This window comes from Phyllobates terribilis, unplaced genomic scaffold, assembly GCF_046119375.1.
Source record: "Phyllobates terribilis strain yellow unplaced genomic scaffold, ASM4611937v1 Scaffold_5__5_contigs__length_657084704, whole genome shotgun sequence".
NCBI lineage: Eukaryota > Metazoa > Chordata > Amphibia > Anura > Dendrobatidae > Phyllobates > Phyllobates terribilis.
In genome coordinates this window covers 6686580-6707335 of record NW_027362765.1, presented here as the reverse complement: position 1 = coordinate 6707335, position 20756 = coordinate 6686580, and the positions used below count along the sequence as shown (strand labels likewise).

The 20756-nt window shown below is 38.1% G+C and overlaps 1 pseudogene; it reads right to left on the bottom strand.

Moving 5' to 3' along the window:
- The window catches only part of LOC141270823 (uncharacterized), a 68548-nt pseudogene that overhangs the window by 43407 nt on the left and 4385 nt on the right, over nucleotides 1-20756 (bottom strand).

Here is a 20756-nt window from a genome sequence, read left to right as displayed (position 1 = left end):
GGAAAAATTATGAATTGGCAAAAAAGGACAATGTATGAGGCAGTGACACACACTGAGTGCACTATAACCAGACGTGGCTGAAGCACACATTACAGGGTGAGCTGCACTCACACACACAGAGACCTTGCAGAAAGCGGTGAACAGCACAGAGAACTGTGCACTAGCACTGCAAGGCACAGCGGTTTATAAAGTAGCTTGGGTAAAGCAGAATAGACCAAATAGGTAGCTAAAACTGTCCCTCAGAACAACAGCGTCCTATCCCTAACTGAATTCACAGCAGAGTGAGCTGAAAATGGCGGCGGCGGCTTTTATAGTGCATCATGACATCATTTTAGCAGCCAATCACAGCCATGCCATTAGTTTAGATGCCTACATGCCTAACAGGATGTGCCCACACTTCTTAGGATCCTCATTGGCTGAATAAAATGAAAATGGCTCATTGCATTATGGGAACTTCCGATTCCGGTATACGATATTGCAAAAGTATCGGAATTAAGTATCGGAATTCCGATACTGCGAATATCGGCCAATACCCGATATTTCAGTATCGGAATGCTCAACACTACTAATAAGTGCTACAGATCATAAGTCTAAGAGATCTGATTTAGTGGTGACAGTAAAAGCCGATGCGAACTGCTGATTAAGGAAGGATATGGTGGAAGACCTATAGGACTAACTAGGAAATAAACGATTACCAACTGTGATCTAAATAGTTTCCTACATATGGAAACTGTAGACTGCGGATTTACTATAGGATCAGTGTTGCTCCATTTGAGCAGTCCCTGTTGGTTATGTACTGCATAATTACCTATATCCTAGTTATGTACAGCACAATTCCCTATATCCTAGTCCCTATATCCCAGTTATGTACAGCATAATTCCCTTTATCCTAGTTATGTACTGCATAATTCCCTATATCCTAGTCCCTATATCCCAGTTATGTACAGCATAATTCCCTATATCCTAGTTATGTACTGCATACTTCCCTATATCCTAGTCCCTATATCCCAGTTATGTACAGCATAATTCCCTTTATCCTAGTTATGTACTGCATAATTCCCTATATCCTAGTCCCTATATCCCAGATATGTACAGCATAATTCCCTATATCCTAGTCCCTATATCCTAGTTATGTACTGCATAATTCCCTATATCCTAGTCCCTATATCCCAGTTATGTACAGCATAATTCCCTATATCCTAGTCCCTATATCCAAGTTATGTACAGCATAATTCCCTATATCCTAGTCCCTATATCCTAGCTATGTACAGCATAATTCCCTATATCCTAGCTATGTACTGCATAATTCCCTATATCCTAGTCCCTATATCCTAGTTATGTACAGCATAATTCCCTATATCCTAGTCCCTATATCCCAGTTATGTACTGCATAATTCCCTATATCCTAGTCCCTATATCCTAGTTATGTACAGCATAATTCCCTATATCCTAGTCCCTATATCCCAGTTATGTACAGCATAATTCCCTATATCCTAGTCCCTATATCCCAGTTATGTACTGCATAATTCCCTATATCCTAGTCCCTATATCCCAGTTATGTACAGCATAATTCCCTATATCCTAGTCCCTATATCCTAGCTATGTACAGCATAATTCCCTATATCCTAGCTATGTACTGCATAATTCCCTATATCCTAGTCCCTATATCCCAGTTATGTACAGCATAATTCCCAATATCCTAGTCCCTATATCCTAGTTATGTACAGCATAATTCCCTATATCCTAGTCCCTATATCCCAGTTATGTACAGCATAATTCCCTATATCCTAGTCCCTATATCCTAGCTATGTACAGCATAATTCCCTATATCCTAGCTATGTACTGCATAATTCCCTATATCCTAGTCCCTATATCCTAGTTATGTACAGCATAATTCCCTATATCCTAGTCCCTATATCCCAGTTATGTACAGCATAATTCCCTATATCCTAGTCCCTATATCCCAGTTATGTACTGCATAATTCCCTATATCCTAGTCCCTATATCCTAGTTATGTACAGCATAATTCCCTATATCCCAGTTATGTACAGCATAATTCCCTATATCCTAGTCCCTATATCCAAGTTATGTACTGCATAATTCCCTATATCCTAGTCCCTATATCCTAGTTATGTACAGCATAATTCCCTATATCCTAGTTCCTATATCCTAGTTATGTACTGCATAATTCCCTATATCCTAGTTCCTATATCCTAGTTATGTACTGCATAATTCCCTATATCCTAGTCCCTATATCCCAGTTATGTACTGCATAATTCTCTATATCCTAGTCCCTATATTCCAGTTATGTACTGCATAATTCCCTATATCCTAGTCCCTATATCCCAGTTATGTACAGCATAATTCCCTATATCCTAGTTATGTACTGCATAATTCCCTATATCCTAGTTCCTATATCCTAGTTATGTACAGCATAATTCTCTATATCCTAGTCCCTATATTCCAGTTATGTACTGCATAATTCCCTATATCCCAGTTAAGTACTGCATAATTCTCTATATCCTAGTCCCTATATCCCAGTTATGTACAGCATAATTCCCTATATCCTAGTCCCTATATCCCAGTTAAGTACTGCATAATTCCCTATATCCTAGTCCCTATATCCCAGTTATGTACAGCATAATTCCCTATATCCTAGTCCCTATATCCTAGCTATGTACTGCATAATTCCCTATATCCTAGTCCCTATATCCTAGTTATGTACTGCATAATTCTCTATATCCTAGTCCCTATATCCTAGTTATGTACTGCATAATTCCCTATATCCTAGTCCCTATATCCCAGTTATGTACAGCATAATTCCCTATATCCTAGTCCCCATATCCTAGTTATGTACAGCATAATTCCCTATATCCTAGTCCCCATATCCTAGTTATGTACTGCATAATTCCCTATATCCTAGTCCCTATATACCAGTTATGTACAGCATAATTCCCTATATCCTGGTCCCTATATCCAAGTTATGTACTGCATAATTCCCTATATCCTAGTTATGTACAGCATAATTCCCTATATCCTAGTTATGTACAGCATAATTCCCTATATCCTAGTCCCTATATCCCAGTTATGTACTGCATAATTCCCTATATCCTAGTCCCTATATCCTAGTTATGTACAGCACAATTTCCTATATCCTAGTCCCTATATCCCAGTTATGTACAGCATAATTCCCTATATCCTAGTCCCTATATCCTAGTTATGTACAGCACAATTCCCTATATCCTAGTCCCTATATCCCAGTTACGTACAGCATAATTCCCTATATCCTAGTCCCTATATCCTAGTTATGTACAGCATAATTCCCTATATCCTAGTCCCTATATCCCAGTTATGTACAGCATAATTCCCTATATCCTAGTCCCTATATCCTAGTTATGTATAGCATAATTCCCTATATCCTAGTCCCTATATCCCAGTTATGTACTGCATAATTCCCTATATCCTAGTTATGTACAGCATAATTCCCTATATCCTAGTCCCTGTATCCTAGTTATGTACAGCAGAATTCCCTATATCCCAGTTATGTACTGCATAATTCCCTATATCCTAATCCCTATATCCCAGTTATGTACAGCATAATTCCCTATATCCTAGTCCCTATATCCTAGTTATGTACAGCATAATTCCCTATATCCTAGTCCCTATATCCTAGTTATGTACAGCATAATTCCCTATATCCTAGTCCCTATATCCTAGTTATGTACAGCATAATTCCCTATATCCCAGGCCCTATATCCCAGTTATGTACTGCATAATTCCCTATATCCTAGTCCCTATATCCCAGTTATGTACAGCATAATTTCCTATATCCTAGTCCTTTCATCCCAGTTATGTACAGCATAATTCCCTATATCCTAGTCCCTATATCCCAGTTATGTACAGCATAATTCCCTATATCCCAGTTATGTACAGCATAATTCCCTATATCCTAGTCCCTATATCCCAGTTATGTACTGCATAATTCCCTATATCCTAGTCCCTATATCCTAGTTATGTACAGCATAATTCCCTATATCCCAGTCCCTATATCCCAGTTATGTACTGCATAATTCCCTATATCCTAGTCCCTATATCCCAGTTATGTACAGCATAATTTCCTATATCCTAGTCCCTTCATCCCAGTTATGTACAGCATAATTCCCTATATCCTAGTCCCTATATCCCAGTTATGTACTGCATAATTCCCTATATCCTAGTCCCTATATCCCAGTTATGTACAGCATAATTCCCTATATCCTAGTTATGTACAGCATAATTCCCTATATCCTAGTCATGTACAGCATAATTCCCTATATCCTAGTCCCTATATCCCAGTTATGTACAGCACAATTCCCTATATCCTAGTCCCTATATCCCAGTTATGTACAGCATAATTCCCTATATCCCAGTTATGTACAGCATAATTCCCTATATCCTAGTCCCTATATCCCAGTTATGTACTGCATAATTCCCTATATCCTAGTCCCTATATCCTAGTTATGTACAGCATAATTCCCTATATCCCAGTCCCTATATCCTAGTTATGTACAGCATAATTCCCTATATCCTAGTCCCTATATCCTAGTTATGTACAGCATAATTCCCTATATCCCAGTCCCTATATCCCAGTTATGTACTGCATAATTCCCTATATCCTAGTCCCTATATCCTAGTTATGTACAGCATAATTCCCTATATCCTAGTCCCTATATCCCAGTTATGTACTGCATAATTCCCTATATCCTAGTTATGTACAGCATAATTCCCTATATCCCAGTCCCTATATCCCAGTTATGTACAGCATAATTCCCTATATCCTAGTCCCTATATCCCAGTTATGTACAGCATAATTTCCTATATCCTAGTCCCTTCATCCCAGTTATGTACTGCATAATTCTCTATATCCTAGTCCCTATATCCTAGTCCCTTCATCCCAGTTATGTACTGCATAATTCTCTATATCCTAGTCCCTATATCCTAGTCCCTATATCCCAGTTATGTACAGCATAATTCCCTATATCCTAGTCCCTATATCCCAGTTATGTACAGCATAATTTCCTATATCCTAGTCCCTTCATCCCAGTTATGTACAGCATAATTCCCTATATCCCAGTCCCTATATCCTAGTTATGTACAGCATAATTCCCTATATCCCAGTCCCTATATCCCAGTTATGTACTGCATAATTCCCTATATCCTAGTCCCTATATCCTAGTTATGTACAGCATAATTCCCTATATCCTAGTCCCTATATCCCAGTTATGTACTGCATAATTCCCTATATCCTAGTTATGTACAGCATAATTCCCTATATCCCAGTCCCTATATCCCAGTTATGTACAGCATAATTCCCTATATCCTAGTCCCTATATCCCAGTTATGTACAGCATAATTTCCTATATCCTAGTCCCTATATCCCAGTTATGTACTGCATAATTCCCTACATCCTAGTCCCTATATCCCAGTTATGTACAGCATAATTCCCTATATCCTAGTTATGTACAGCATAATTCCCTATATCCTAGTCCCTATATCCCAGTTATGTACAGCATAATTCCCTATATCCTAGTCCCTATATCCCAGTTATGTACTGCATAATTCCCTACATCCTAGTCCCTATATCCCAGTTATGTACAGCATAATTCCCTATATCCTAGTTATGTACAGCATAATTCCCTATATCCTAGTCATGTACAGCATAATTCCCTATATCCTAGTCCCTATATCCCAGTTATGTACAGCATAATTCCCTATATCCTAGTCCCTATATCCCAGTTATGTACAGCATAATTCCCTATATCCTAGTCCCTTCATCCCAGTTATGTACTGCATAATTCCCTATATCCTAGTCCCTATATCCCAGTTATGTACAGCATAATTCCCTATATCCTAGTTATGTACAGCATAATTCCCTATATCCTAGTCCCTATATCCCAGTTATGTACAGCATAATTCCCTATATCCCAGTTATGTACAGCATAATTCCCTATATCCTAGTCCCTATATCCCAGTTATGTACTGCATAATTCCCTATATCCTAGTCCCTATATCCTAGTTATGTACAGCATAATTCCCTATATCCTAGTCCATATATCCCAGTTATGTACAGCATAATTCCCTATATCCTAGTCCCTATATCCCAGTTATGTACTGCATAATTCCCTATATCCTAGTCCCTATATCCTAGTTATGTACAGCATAATTCCCTATATCCTAGTCCCTATATCCCAGTTATGTACTGCATAATTCCCTATATCCTAGTTATGTACAGCATAATTCCCTATATCCCAGTCCCTATATCCCAGTTATGTACTGCATAATTCCCTATATCCTAGTCCCTATATCCCAGTTATGTACAGCATAATTTCCTATATCCTACTCCCTTCATCCCAGTTATGTACTGCATAATTCCCTATATCCTAGTCCCTATATCCCAGTTATGTACTGCATAATTCCCTATATCCTAGTCCCTATATCCCAGTTATGTACAGCATAATTCCCTATATCCTAGTCCCTATATCCCAGTTATGTACTGCATAATTCCCTATATCCTAGTCCCTATATCCTAGTTATGTACAGCATAATTCCCTATATCCTAGTCATGTACAGCATAATTCCCTATATCCTAGTCCCTATATCCCAGTTATGTACAGCATAATTCCCTATATCCTAGTCCCTATATCCCAGTTATGTACTGCATAATTCCCTATATCCTAGTCCCTATATCCCAGTTATGTACAGCATAATTCCCTATATCCTAGTTATGTACAGCATAATTCCCTATATCCTAGTCCCTATATCCCAGTTATGTACAGCATAATTCCCTATATCCTAGTTATGTACAGCATAATTCCCTATATCCTAGTCCCTATATCCCAGTTATGTACAGCATAATTCCCTATATCCCAGTTATGTACAGCATAATTCCCTATATCCTAGTCCCTATATCCCAGTTATGTACTGCATAATTCCCTATATCCTAGTCCCTATATCCTAGTTATGTACAGCATAATTCCCTATATCCTAGTCCCTATATCCCAGTTATGTACAGCATAATTCCCTATATCCTAGTCCCTATATCCCAGTTATGTACTGCATAATTCCCTATATCCTAGTCCCTATATCCTAGTTATGTACAGCGTAATTCCCTATATCCTAGTCCCTATATCCCAGTTATGTACTGCATAATTCCCTATATCCTAGTTATGTACAGCATAATTCCCTATATCCCAGTCCCTATATCCCAGTTATGTACTGCATAATTCCCTATATCCTAGTCCCTATATCCCAGTTATGTACAGCATAATTTCCTATATCCTAGTCCCTTCATCCCAGTTATGTACTGCATAATTCCCTATATCCTAGTCCCTATATCCCAGTTATGTACAGCATAATTCCCTATATTCTAGTTATGTACAGCATAATTCCCTATATCCTAGTCATGTACAGCATAATTCCCTATATCCTAGTCCCTATATCCCAGTTATGTACAGCATAATTCCCTATATCCTAGTCCCTATATCCCAGTTATGTACTGCATAATTCCCTATATCCTAGTCCCTATATCCCAGTTATGTACAGCATAATTCCCTATATCCTAGTTATGTACAGCATAATTCCCTATATCCTAGTCATGTACAGCATAATTCCCTATATCCTAGTCCCTATATCCCAGTTATGTACAGCATAATTCCCTATATCCTAGTCCCTATATCCCAGTTATGTACAGCATAATTCCCTATATCCTAGTCCCTTCATCCCAGTTATGTACTGCATAATTCCCTATATCCTAGTCCCTATATCCCAGTTATGTACAGCATAATTCCCTATATCCTAGTTATGTACAGCATAATTCCCTATATCCTAGTCATGTACAGCATAATTCCCTATATCCTAGTCCCTATATCCCAGTTATGTACAGCATAATTCCCTATATCCTAGTCCCTATATCCCAGTTATGTACAGCATAATTCCCTATATCCTAGTTATGTACAGCATAATTCCCTATATCCTAGTCATGTACAGCATAATTCCCTATATCCTAGTCCCTATATCCTAGTTATGTACAGCATAATTCCCTATATCCCAGTCCCTATATCCCAGTTATGTACTGCATAATTCCCTATATCCTAGTCCCTATATCCTAGTTATGTACAGCATAATTCCCTATATCCTAGTCCCTATATCCTAGTTATGTACAGCATAATTCCCTATATCCTAGTCCCTATATCCCAGTTATGTACTGCATAATTCCCTATATCCTAGTTATGTACAGCATAATTCCCTATATCCCAGTCCCTATATCCCAGTTATGTACTGCATAATTCCCTATATCCTAGTCCCTATATCCCAGTTATGTACAGCATAATTTCCTATATCCTAGTCCCTTCATCCCAGTTATGTACTGCATAATTCCCTATATCCTAGTCCCTATATCCCAGTTATGTACAGCATAATTCCCTATATCCTAGTTATGTACAGCATAATTCCCTATATCCTAGTCATGTACAGCATAATTCCCTATATCCTAGTCCCTATATCCCAGTTATGTACAGCATAATTCCCTATATCCTAGTCCCTATATCCCAGTTATGTACTGCATAATTCCCTATATCCTAGTCCCTATATCCCAGTTATGTACAGCATAATTCCCTATATCCTAGTTATGTACAGCATAATTCCCTATATCCTAGTCATGTACAGCATAATTCCCTATATCCTAGTCCCTATATCCCAGTTATGTACAGCATAATTCCCTATATCCTAGTCCCTATATCCCAGTTATGTACAGCATAATTCCCTATATCCTAGTCCCTTCATCCCAGTTATGTACTGCATAATTCCCTATATCCTAGTCCCTATATCCCAGTTATGTACAGCATAATTCCCTATATCCTAGTTATGTACAGCATAATTCCCTATATCCTAGTCATGTACAGCATAATTCCCTATATCCTAGTCCCTATATCCCAGTTATGTACAGCATAATTCCCTATATCCTAGTCCCTATATCCCAGTTATGTACAGCATAATTCCCTATATCCTAGTTATGTACAGCATAATTCCCTATATCCTAGTCATGTACAGCATAATTCCCTATATCCTAGTCCCTATATCCTAGTTATGTACAGCATAATTCCCTATATCCTAGTCCCTATATCCCAGTTATGTACTGCATAATTCCCTATATCCTAGTTATGTACAGCATAATTCCCTATATCCCAGTCCCTATATCCCAGTTATGTACTGCATAATTCCCTATATCCTAGTCCCTATATCCCAGTTATGTACAGCATAATTTCCTATATCCTAGTCCCTTCATCCCAGTTATGTACAGCATAATTCCCTATATCCTAGTCCCTATATTCCAGTTATGTACTGCATAATTCCCTATATCCTAGTCCCTATATCCCAGTTATGTACAGCATAATTCCCTATATCCTAGTTATGTACAGCATAATTCCCTATATCCTAGTCATGTACAGCATAATTCCCTATATCCTAGTCCCTATATCCCAGTTATGTACAGCATAATTCCCTATATCCTAGTCCCTATATCCCAGTTATGTACAGCATTATTCCCTATATCCTAGTCCCTATATCCTAGTTATGTACAGCATAATTCCCTATATCCTAGTCCCTATATCCCAGTTATGTACAGCATTATTCCCTATATCCTAGTCCCTATATCCTAGTTATGTACAGCACAATTCCCTATATCCTAGTCCCTATATCCCAGTTATGTACAGCATAATTCCCTATATCCTAGTCCCTATATCCCAGTTATGTACAGCATTATTCCCTATATCCTAGTCCCTATATCCTAGTTATGTACAGCATAATTCCCTATATCCTAGTCCCTATATCCCAGTTATGTACAGCATAATTCCCTATATCCTAGTCCCTATATCCCAGTTATGTACAGCATAATTCCCTATATCCTAGTCCCTATATCCCAGTTATGTACAGCATTATTCCCTATATCCTAGTCCCTATATCCTAGTTATGTACAGCATAATTCCCTATATCCTAGTCCCTATATCCCAGTTATGTACAGCATTATTCCCTATATCCTAGTCCCTATATCCTAGTTATGTACAGCATAATTCCCTATATCCTAGTTCCTATATCCCAGTTATGTACAGCATAATTCCCTATATCCTAGTCCCTATATCCCAGTTATGTACAGCATTATTCCCTATATCCTAGTCCCTATATCCTAGTTATGTACAGCATAATTCCCTATATCCTAGTCCCTATATCCTAGTTATGTACAGCATAATTCCCTATATCCTAGTCCCTATATCCCAGTTATGTACAGCATAATTCCCTATATCCTAGTCCCTATATCCCAGTTATGTACAGCATTATTCCCTATATCCTAGTCCCTATATCCTAGTTATGTACAGCATAATTCCCTATATCCTAGTCCCTATATCCTAGTTATGTACAGCATAATTCCCTATATCCTAGTCCCTATATCCCAGTTATGTACAGCATTATTCCCTATATCCTAGTCCCTATATCCTAGTTATGTACAGCACAATTCCCTATATCCTAGTCCCTATATCCCAGTTATGTACAGCATAATTCCCTATATCCTAGTCCCTATATCCCAGTTATGTACAGCATTATTCCCTATATCCTAGTCCCTATATCCTAGTTATGTACAGCATAATTCCCTATATCTTAGTCCCTATATCCCAGTTATGTACAGCATAATTCCCTATATCCTAGTCCCTATATCCCAGTTATGTACAGCATAATTCCCTATATCCTAGTCCCTATATCCCAGTTATGTACAGCATTATTCCCTATATCCTAGTCCCTATATCCTAGTTATGTACAGCATAATTCCCTATATCCTAGTCCCTATATCCCAGTTATGTACAGCATTATTCCCTATATCCTAGTCCCTATATCCTAGTTATGTACAGCATAATTCCCTATATCCTAGTTCCTATATCCCAGTTATGTACAGCATAATTCCCTATATCCTAGTCCCTATTTCCCAGTTATGTACTGCATAATTCCCTATATCCTAGTCCCTATATCCCAGTTATGTACAGCATAATTCCCTATATCCTAGTCCCTATATCCCAGTTATGTACAGCATTATTCCCTATATCCTAGTCCCTATATCCTAGTTATGTACAGCATAATTCCCTATATCCTAGTTCCTATATCCCAGTTATGTACAGCATAATTCCCTATATCCTAGTCCCTATTTCCCAGTTATGTACTGCATAATTCCCTATATCCTAGTCCCTATATCCCAGTTATGTACAGCATAATTCCCTATATCCTAGTCCCTATATCCCAGTTATGTACAGCATTATTCCCTATATCCTAGTCCCTATATCCTAGTTATGTACAGCATAATTCCCTATATCCTAGTCCCTATATCCCAGTTATGTACAGCATAATTCCCTATATCCTAGTCCCTATATCCCAGTTATGTACAGCATAATTCCCTATATCCTAGTCCCTATATCCCAGTTATGTACAGCATTATTCCCTATATCCTAGTCCCTATATCCTAGTTATGTACAGCATAATTCCCTATATCCTAGTCCCTATATCCCAGTTATGTACAGCATTATTCCCTATATCCTAGTCCCTATATCCTAGTTATGTACAGCATAATTCCCTATATCCTAGTTCCTATATCCCAGTTATGTACAGCTTAATTCCCTATATCCTAGTCCCTATATCCCAGTTATGTACAGCATTATTCCCTATATCCTAGTCCCTATATCCTAGTTATGTACAGCATAATTCCCTATATCCTAGTCCCTATATCCTAGTTATGTACAGCATAATTCCCTATATCCTAGTCCCTATATCCCAGTTATGTACAGCATAATTCCCTATATCCTAGTCCCTATATCCCAGTTATGTACAGCATTATTCCCTATATCCTAGTCCCTATATCCTAGTTATGTACAGCATAATTCCCTATATCCTAGTCCCTATATCCTAGTTATGTACAGCATAATTCCCTATATCCTAGTCCCTATATCCCAGTTATGTACAGCATTATTCCCTATATCCTAGTCCCTATATCCTAGTTATGTACAGCACAATTCCCTATATCCTAGTCCCTATATCCCAGTTATGTACAGCATAATTCCCTATATCCTAGTCCCTATATCCCAGTTATGTACAGCATTATTCCCTATATCCTAGTCCCTATATCCTAGTTATGTACAGCATAATTCCCTATATCTTAGTCCCTATATCCCAGTTATGTACAGCATAATTCCCTATATCCTAGTCCCTATATCCCAGTTATGTGCAGCATAATTCCCTATATCCTAGTCCCTATATCCCAGTTATGTACAGCATAATTCCCTATATCCTAGTCCCTATATCCCAGTTATGTACAGCATTATTCCCTATATCCTAGTCCCTATATCCTAGTTATGTACAGCATAATTCCCTATATCCTAGTCCCTATATCCCAGTTATGTACAGCATTATTCCCTATATCCTAGTCCCTATATCCTAGTTATGTACAGCATAATTCCCTATATCCTAGTTCCTATATCCCAGTTATGTACAGCATAATTCCCTATATCCTAGTCCCTATTTCCCAGTTATGTACTGCATAATTCCCTATATCCTAGTCCCTATATCCCAGTTATGTACAGCATAATTCCCTATATCCTAGTCCCTATATCCCAGTTATGTACAGCATAATTCCCTATATCCTAGTCTAGGACAAATAAAAATCTCAATACTGAATGATCAGAACGCACGGAATAAGATTGGACTGAGGACTGGTCCCCAAGAATTATAATAATTAATTGATATACAACCATCAATATAGAAGCACAAGCACTTTAGTAGTTATGGGTTATGTAACCCTTCGCTGAAAGAATTCCACTATCCAGCACTGTGTGTTTTTAGTGTGTGTCCTTCCGTTATATCTAATAAGTGAAATAAAAGTTCTGTTTTATTTTTAGGTCTATATTCGGGATCTCTATTGGCCTTTGGCAATCTGTGTGTGTATGAAGTAAACCCTAAGCTGACCTCTGAACAGATTTTGTTAGTGTATGGATAAAATCAATGTCAACCCTACAATTCACAGCCACTTCACATAATGTCCGCTTTTATAATGGATATAACTGTTTGTGTCAACTTTTTAAAAAAAGGTTTTCGTACATATGGAATATTCCTTAATAAACACATTTATATCCAAAAAATTAAAATTTACAAAATCATATAGGGGTGAGAAGGAAATACCCCAATTATTAGAATTCATGTAGCTAATAAAGGATTGCATGTTATTGTTACAATTGTCCCATATAAAGAAAGGGTCATCAATGAACCTTTTATATAAAGTTATATACTTTTTCCATTTATTATTTTGAATAAAAATCTCCTCAAATACCCCTATGAATAGATTTGCGTAGGTTGGTGCGACCTTTGAACCCATCGCATTGCCTCGCGTCTGATGGTAATGTTCACCTTCAAATGTAAAATAATTATTTTTTTAAATAAAGGATAGCCCTGTGTAGATGAAGGATTTGTCTACTGGACAATCTGACATCCGTCTAATATTTTTGAAACATGTCAATCCGATATCCTTTAATATATTTTAATATAAAGATGATACATCTAATGTGAGAAAACCATAATTCGGCTCCCATTGTATCTCTTGTAGAAGTTGAATTAGATGTGTAGAATCTTTTAGATATTTAGGTAATTTTGACACATGATCCTGCATTATTTTGTCAATATATTCTGACAGATTGCTCATCAGAGATCCAATGCCTGATATTATAGGTCTTCCAGGGGGATTGGCAAGACTATTATGGATTTTTGGAAGGTGATAAAAGAAGGGAGTAGTGGGATTTTTGATTAAGAGAAACTTTTTTCTTTTAGATTTAATATATTTTCCTCCATTGCTCTGTTGATCAAACTATTATTTATTAGCATCACTTTAGGTAAAGGGTCTGAAGGAATTGTCTGATAGTATTCCACATCTGATATTATCCTGTATGCTTCTCTGCAATAATCTGTGCAGTTTTGTATTACTATATCCCACCTTTATCAGCAGCTCTAATGACTAAGTTCTCATTATTACGTAAGGATTGTAGAGCTTTTTTCTCAGATATTGAAAGATTATTTTTATTTTTTGTGGTGGGCCTCCTTTAATTGTAAGTTATTTTAATTTATCAAGAACTATATCATGGAAGGTGCTAATGTGATGTCCCTTACTCTCGATCGGATAAAAATGGGATTTTGTTTTTACATTCACATGAAATTGTAAATCAGTTTGTGATGAAGATAAAACAGGCTGTTCTCTCACTTTATTTATTGTAAAATGTATTTTCAGTCAGTCATTTTCCTCGTAAATACCTGAAGATTTAAAAAAAGACCAAAGTCTTTGGGTTTGTTTGTGGGACAAAAGGAAAGTCCTTTTGATAACATTCATTTCTCATCATTTGATAAAAGTTAGTCCGACAGATTAAAAATATTTGTGGCCCCATGGATATGTTGTTTGGGGCTTGGGGTAGGTTTATTTTCCCTCTTTTCTTCCTCCTCGTGTTCCTCTAATAGGTTTTCTCTTTTCCCTGGTTTGGGGGAGAAGTATTGGTTAATTGCCCTTTCTTGGGGGACACAGCCTGGGGTAAAAAAGGTACCAGACCTTTAGTACCAGTTGTGGTATTGTCCACTATGATAATATTGCTTGTTTTTTTAGTAGAGGAAACAATGTCTGATGTAGTGTCATATACTGAGAGGTCCAGTAGTGGAGTAGAAGTGGGATCAGAGAATTTGATTAGAGATTCAATTTCATTAGGTGGAATTAGACTTTTATTTAATTTATTGCCTCTAGTTGTCTCAGTTTTATTTTTACTTACACAAGCACTTTCCCTTTCTTCATTTATTCTATTTGTAGTCTAATGTTGTCTAGATGTTTTTTTTTCATTAAGAACCAAAATGAAGGTAGAGGTTTTCCATTCAGAAGATGGAAGTATTGTATTTGAATTTTGTATAGGAGGAGTGTTTGTCAAATTTGTTCTCCTGCTTACAGTAATTTTTGTAGATTCAACTGATGCAATTGATAAAGGTTCAATTCTATTTGGTAGCACTTTCTCAATTATTTTGTTATTTGTTATCTTCGGTTCGATCTTAATATTTTCATTTTTTTAAATTTTTTTTTGTATCAATACATTCATTAGCCTTGTCCTTTAGTTGTATAGGTAGAGAAATTTTAGATTTTGTTCGATCACTCAGGGCACACTTTGTGTTTCTTTCTTTTTTATAATACGATAATGATCCCTGTCTCTTTGCAGTTTTTTCGATTTATTCATTATTGGCTCATGGTCTAATTGTAATATGGATGTGATAGTGTTAGAATTTTTTTTTTTTTATATTCTGGATGAGATTCAAACCTTAAGGCTATGTGCCCACGCTGCGGAAATGAAGCAGAAATTTTCTGCTTCATTTCTGCATGTCCTCTCCCGGATAAACGCATGTGGAATTCCGCACGCGTTTATCGTACGTTTATCGCACGATTTCCACATGCGGAATTGCCTTGCGTTTTTTCTTGCACTGCAAAGGCAATTCCGCTTGGGGAAACGTAAAATTAATGAACATGCTGTTGATTTTTCCCCACAGCAAAAACGCTGCGGAAAAATCCGCAGCATGGGCATTGAACCTGCGGAATCCCCTTGGGGACCATGGGGGGCAGATTACATAGCGTTTACCAAGCGTATACGCTGCGGAAATTCCGCAGCATATCCGCTTGAAATTCGCTACGTGGGCACATAGCCTAATAGGTCCTTGTGACAAAACAGCTTTTTATCTTAATCAGCCAGAAGTCTACATTTGTTAAACCAAGAGAAATCCACTATTGTGTTTGTGAATGTATGTGTATTTCTGTGGCTGGTCAAGAAGGACATATGATTATTTGCATAAAGCTGAATGTTGAAAACTCTTAGTTTTTAAACAATGATATTTGTTATTATGCTAATTGCATATTTACTAAAGCCATCTTGATGTTGATTTACAAGAGATCACTGCTATACCAACTATATAAAATGATTAAATGCTCAAACAATGAAACATGAGCCCTGTGGAATAATACCCTCCCTAATCCTTGACCTGTGGATGCATACGTGAAAGGACAACTGTAACTATTTAAGGGACATATGCCTCTGTAGCAGTGAGAATTGAAAGAGAGAATCAAAAATCAGTCAGAGTTTTCAGGGCATCAGCTTGGTAGCATGGCTCAATCCAGAAAGACACAGATTTGGATTCTACATGATTCCAGCCTAAGGATGAACGGCCCTGACTGGAAGGATACGGAGCTGCTCCTTTGACCATCAGAGAACCCATGGATACATTTGTGGAGACCAGGTTGGGACGATGAAGTCACCTGGCCCCATGGATATGTTGTTAGGGGCTGCCAGGTGGGACCCTCGGGTCGCCTGGAACCCATGGAAACTCTCAGAGAGGCCAGGGTGGGACCCTTGGGTCTCCTGGCCTTGTACCTCGATGGACTGTCAGCTTCCTAAGCTGGCTGCTACTTCCTCTCTGAGGACGCCCGCCAAAAGCGGGGGCCACTGGTTGAGGTAGTTGGCCCTGGAAGTCCCAAAATCACAGTTCTATCCCTGACGAGTCAGCAGAAGGACAAGACTGTGTAATGTTGTACCATCTTAGGTATTTGTTGGGACTGTTCTGTTTAATGTCCGTTTGGTGGTTCAATAAAATATTGTCACACTGCTTTACCCTCACACTGTGTTGTCTGAGTAGTATTATGCCAACAGAATACCCCAGGTCTTCACAGTCCTTAGCTAAATATAGAACTTTTTCAGTTGCAGTTTCACACAATTGTGTTCTCTTTTTATGTAAACATGCTAACATAATGTGCAGACAATTATTTAAATTAGAGTCCCATTCAAGTGTAAACTTATTGTCATTAGGAAATGTTTGTAGAGCTGTCCATGTCCATAATGGATCCTCCATTTTGTCTAATAGTTTGTAACCCTTGATGATAGTCAATTGTAAAAGTATTCCATGATGTAGATATATAGATAATGCCCTCTGCAGCCGGGCTCTCCTTTGACAATTTCCAGACCGGGAGACGATTCCAAGGTACTGCTGCTGTATCCAAGATAAAACACTAGGGAGAAAGTAGCGCAAATAGGGTCTTACCCAACAAACATTTAAGATTATTTGTATCAGATTGTGCTAACCTGATCCGTATTCTTTTCTTGGCGTTTTAAGTTTGATGTTCAGCTGCTGCAGATTCATGGGTTTGTCAAAACCGATGAATATCAGGATCTGGAGAAATTTGTGGATAATTCTCGTGCTGCTGGTTTATTGCAGACGTCAATTCAGAAAGGTTTATTAAATATAATAATTGAATATGGAACATGCTGATCTCTCAGATGTTTTTTGATATCAATGAATCTGGCTCTTTGTTTCAGTCCTTCTATAGAATAATCTGGAAAGATCTAGATTTTGGACCCACTGATTGTTACATCTGGGTGATCCCTTGCCTGTCGCAGGATAATATCTTTGTCCCGGTAGTGTAAAACTTTAGCCAGCACAGGTCTTTGTGGAAGCCCAGGAGGAAGATGAGCACCCTATGACCTCGTTCTACAGTTTATAGGAGGGTTAAGGTTTCGAGCCTGATTATTCATTTCAGCCAGTTTTCAAAGAATTCAGTAGGAAAGGCGCCTTCTATTTTTTCAGGCACACCAATAAGTGGTATATCATTGAGCCTTGACCTATTTTCAAGATCATCTGTTTCTGCCAGCAGTGCTGATATTTGCTGTTCTGCAAGCCTGTTCTATCTCATCTTTAAGACCACCAAAATGTACATTGAAAGCAGATGGAGAGAATTTACAATGTACCATTGCAATGAAAATGTCTTTAACCCCTTAACAACATTAGATGTACGAATACGCGTCTGTGCCCTGGGACTTAAGAGCCAGACCTGTATTAGTACGTCATGGCGATCGCGCGCGCGCACACAGGCTGTGCGGGCGCGATCGCCGCCGGGTGTCAGCTGACTGTCACAGCTGACACCCGGTACTATGTGCAGGGAGCGGTCACGCACCGCTCCCAGAACATTAACCCCTGTGATGCTGCGATCAAAGTCGATCGCAGCATTGCGGTGGCAAGGGGGGGGTGATCGCAGATACTCACCTCCTCTTCCGGCTTCCAGCGCTGTCTGCCATGGCTTCCAGGATGTTGCCATGACGACCCGATGTCATCATGACAACATCCGGATTGCCAGACAGCAGGAAGATTTTTTGGACATGCGCAGTGCATCTCCAAACAATCTTCTCCCTAACCCCTTCAGTGAACACGGTAAAAAAAATAAATAAAAAACTAAGCAAAAAACAATGCTTTATCACCATACTGCCAAACAAAAAATGCAATAACACGCGATCAAAAAGACAAATATAAATAAAAATGGTACCGCTGAAAATGTCATCTCGTCCAGCAAAAAACAAGCTGCCATACAGCTCCATCAGCTGAAAAATAAAAAAGTTATAGCTCTCAGAATAAAGCGATGCTAAAAAATATTTTTTTCTATAAAATTACTTTTATTATGTAAAAGTGCAAAACATAGAAAAACTATATAAATGTGGTACCGCTGTAAACGTACTGACCCGAAGAATAAAGCTGCCTTATCAATTTTACCACACGCGGAACAGAATAAAAAAAAACAAAAAAACAATTCCTGAATTGTTGGTTTTTGTTTATTCTGCCTCCCAAAAATCGGAATAGAAAGCAATCAAAAAATGTCACGTGCCTGAAAATGGCACCAATAATGAAGTCAACTCATCCCGCAAAAAACAAGCCGTCAAATGACTGTCTGCCAAAATCTGGAAAAATTATAGCTCTCAAAATATGGCGATGCAAAAACTAGATTTTACAAAAAATGCGACTTTTAGTGTGTGACAGCTGTCAGTCATAAAAACCCCATATGATTCTGGTATCGCTGTAGTCTCACCGACCCGAAGAATAAGGTTGTCTAATCACTTATACTGCAGGAGGAAAGGCGTAAAAAATAAACTCTCAGGTTAGGGTTGTGCTAGGGTTAGGGTTGTGCTACGGTTAGGATTGTGCTACGGTTAGGGTTGAGGTTAGGGTTGGGGTTAGGGTTGTGATGGGGTTGGGATTTTTTTCAAAAGTAAGAAAAAAAGATGACGATATGGTGACTACTGTTGAGCGCAAGTGCTCGCTACTTGAGTTTGCATCGGGTATTCTGGTATGCATTGAGTATCATGGGTATTTGAGTGACATGCTCGAGTCTCCACCTCATATGCTTCGCGGCCAAAAAAACTTTGCGGGGATTGCCTGCCATGCACGAGCGATCCCCGCATGTTTTTTTTGGGTGTCTAATAACCGTGAAACATCCGGGCGGGGACTCTCCAAATGCAACATGGTGTCCGCTAACAAATTGAATGGAAAATCGGCTCAAATTGTTAGCGGACACCATGTTGCGTTTGGAGAGCCCCTGCGTGCCCAAACATTGGAGCTCCCCCACAAGTGACCCCATTTTGGAAACGAGACCCCCCAAGGCACCTATCTAGATGCTTAGTGAGCACTTGGAACCCCCAGGTGCTTCACAAATTGATTCGTAAAAATGAAAAAGTGTTTTTTTTTCACTTTTTCATTTTTGCTTTCTGTGTGAGTGGGATAGTCGTGCAAGAGAATATTGCTACAAAAAAAGGGACTGGCCTCTCTGACATTCACTTCAGCAAGGGAGTAAATTGTCCTGAATCCATAAGTTGAGGACCCACCTAGGCAATGGTGGCAACAAAATCTTATCAAGTTGGGCCTAATGAAGAACTTTGTAAAGGCTATGGATAAAAAATTAAAAGCATTCATGCATCTGATTGATAACTTTCCAAGGTTAAGTGAAGCAAATATAAAAGAAGGAGTCTTTATTGGACTTCAGATTCATAAGCTTCTTCAAGATGAGGAGTTTTTTCATTCGTTGCAGGGCAAGGAAAAAGCAGTATGGTTTACATTTACATTTGTGGTAACTAACTTTTTGGGAAACTTGAGCAGATACAGTAACTATGAAGAGTTGGGTGTTATTTCTCCTCAAAACATATAAGGATCATGGCTGTAACATGTCCTTAATGATTAATTTCTTACATTCTAGACTTTTCTTACACCAAACTGTGGAGTAGTGAGAGACGAGGATGGTGAGAGATGTAACCAAGATATTGCAGCTATAGAGAAAAAGATATCAAGGAAAATGAAATCCATCAATGCTTGCAAATTACTGTTGCATAATTTTAAGAGATGATTTGATACAGGAGTACAAGAAACAAGCAAAAAACAGTTGTCACTGAATGAGGACTAATTTTGTAGTGCAATTTCTGTAACGGTTTAAAATTCGCAATAGGGATTAGACAGGTTTTAGTTACTTGAATTGTTTCTAAGTTTCCTCTAAATAAATATCAGAAAATTGGCATAATAAAATATTCTGCATCGGTATATTTACAAAAATAATGTTTCAAAGTACTGAAACTTTTATCATTAATTATATGTAGCAGTAAAAGGAAAACTCATTGTCCAATTTGAATTCAGGAGGTCAAACTCATTAAGAAATGGCACAGTTCATAACGGAACCTAACAACTTTTAAAAATAGGTAAAACAGTGTTACATGATCTGAAAGGTCCATGAGCTAGGTTCTTCAGCTGCTCAGTCAGGACGTGCAGCCTCTGCATAGGTCCCAGTACCTTCCTCTCCTCTTTTGCACCAATCAGTT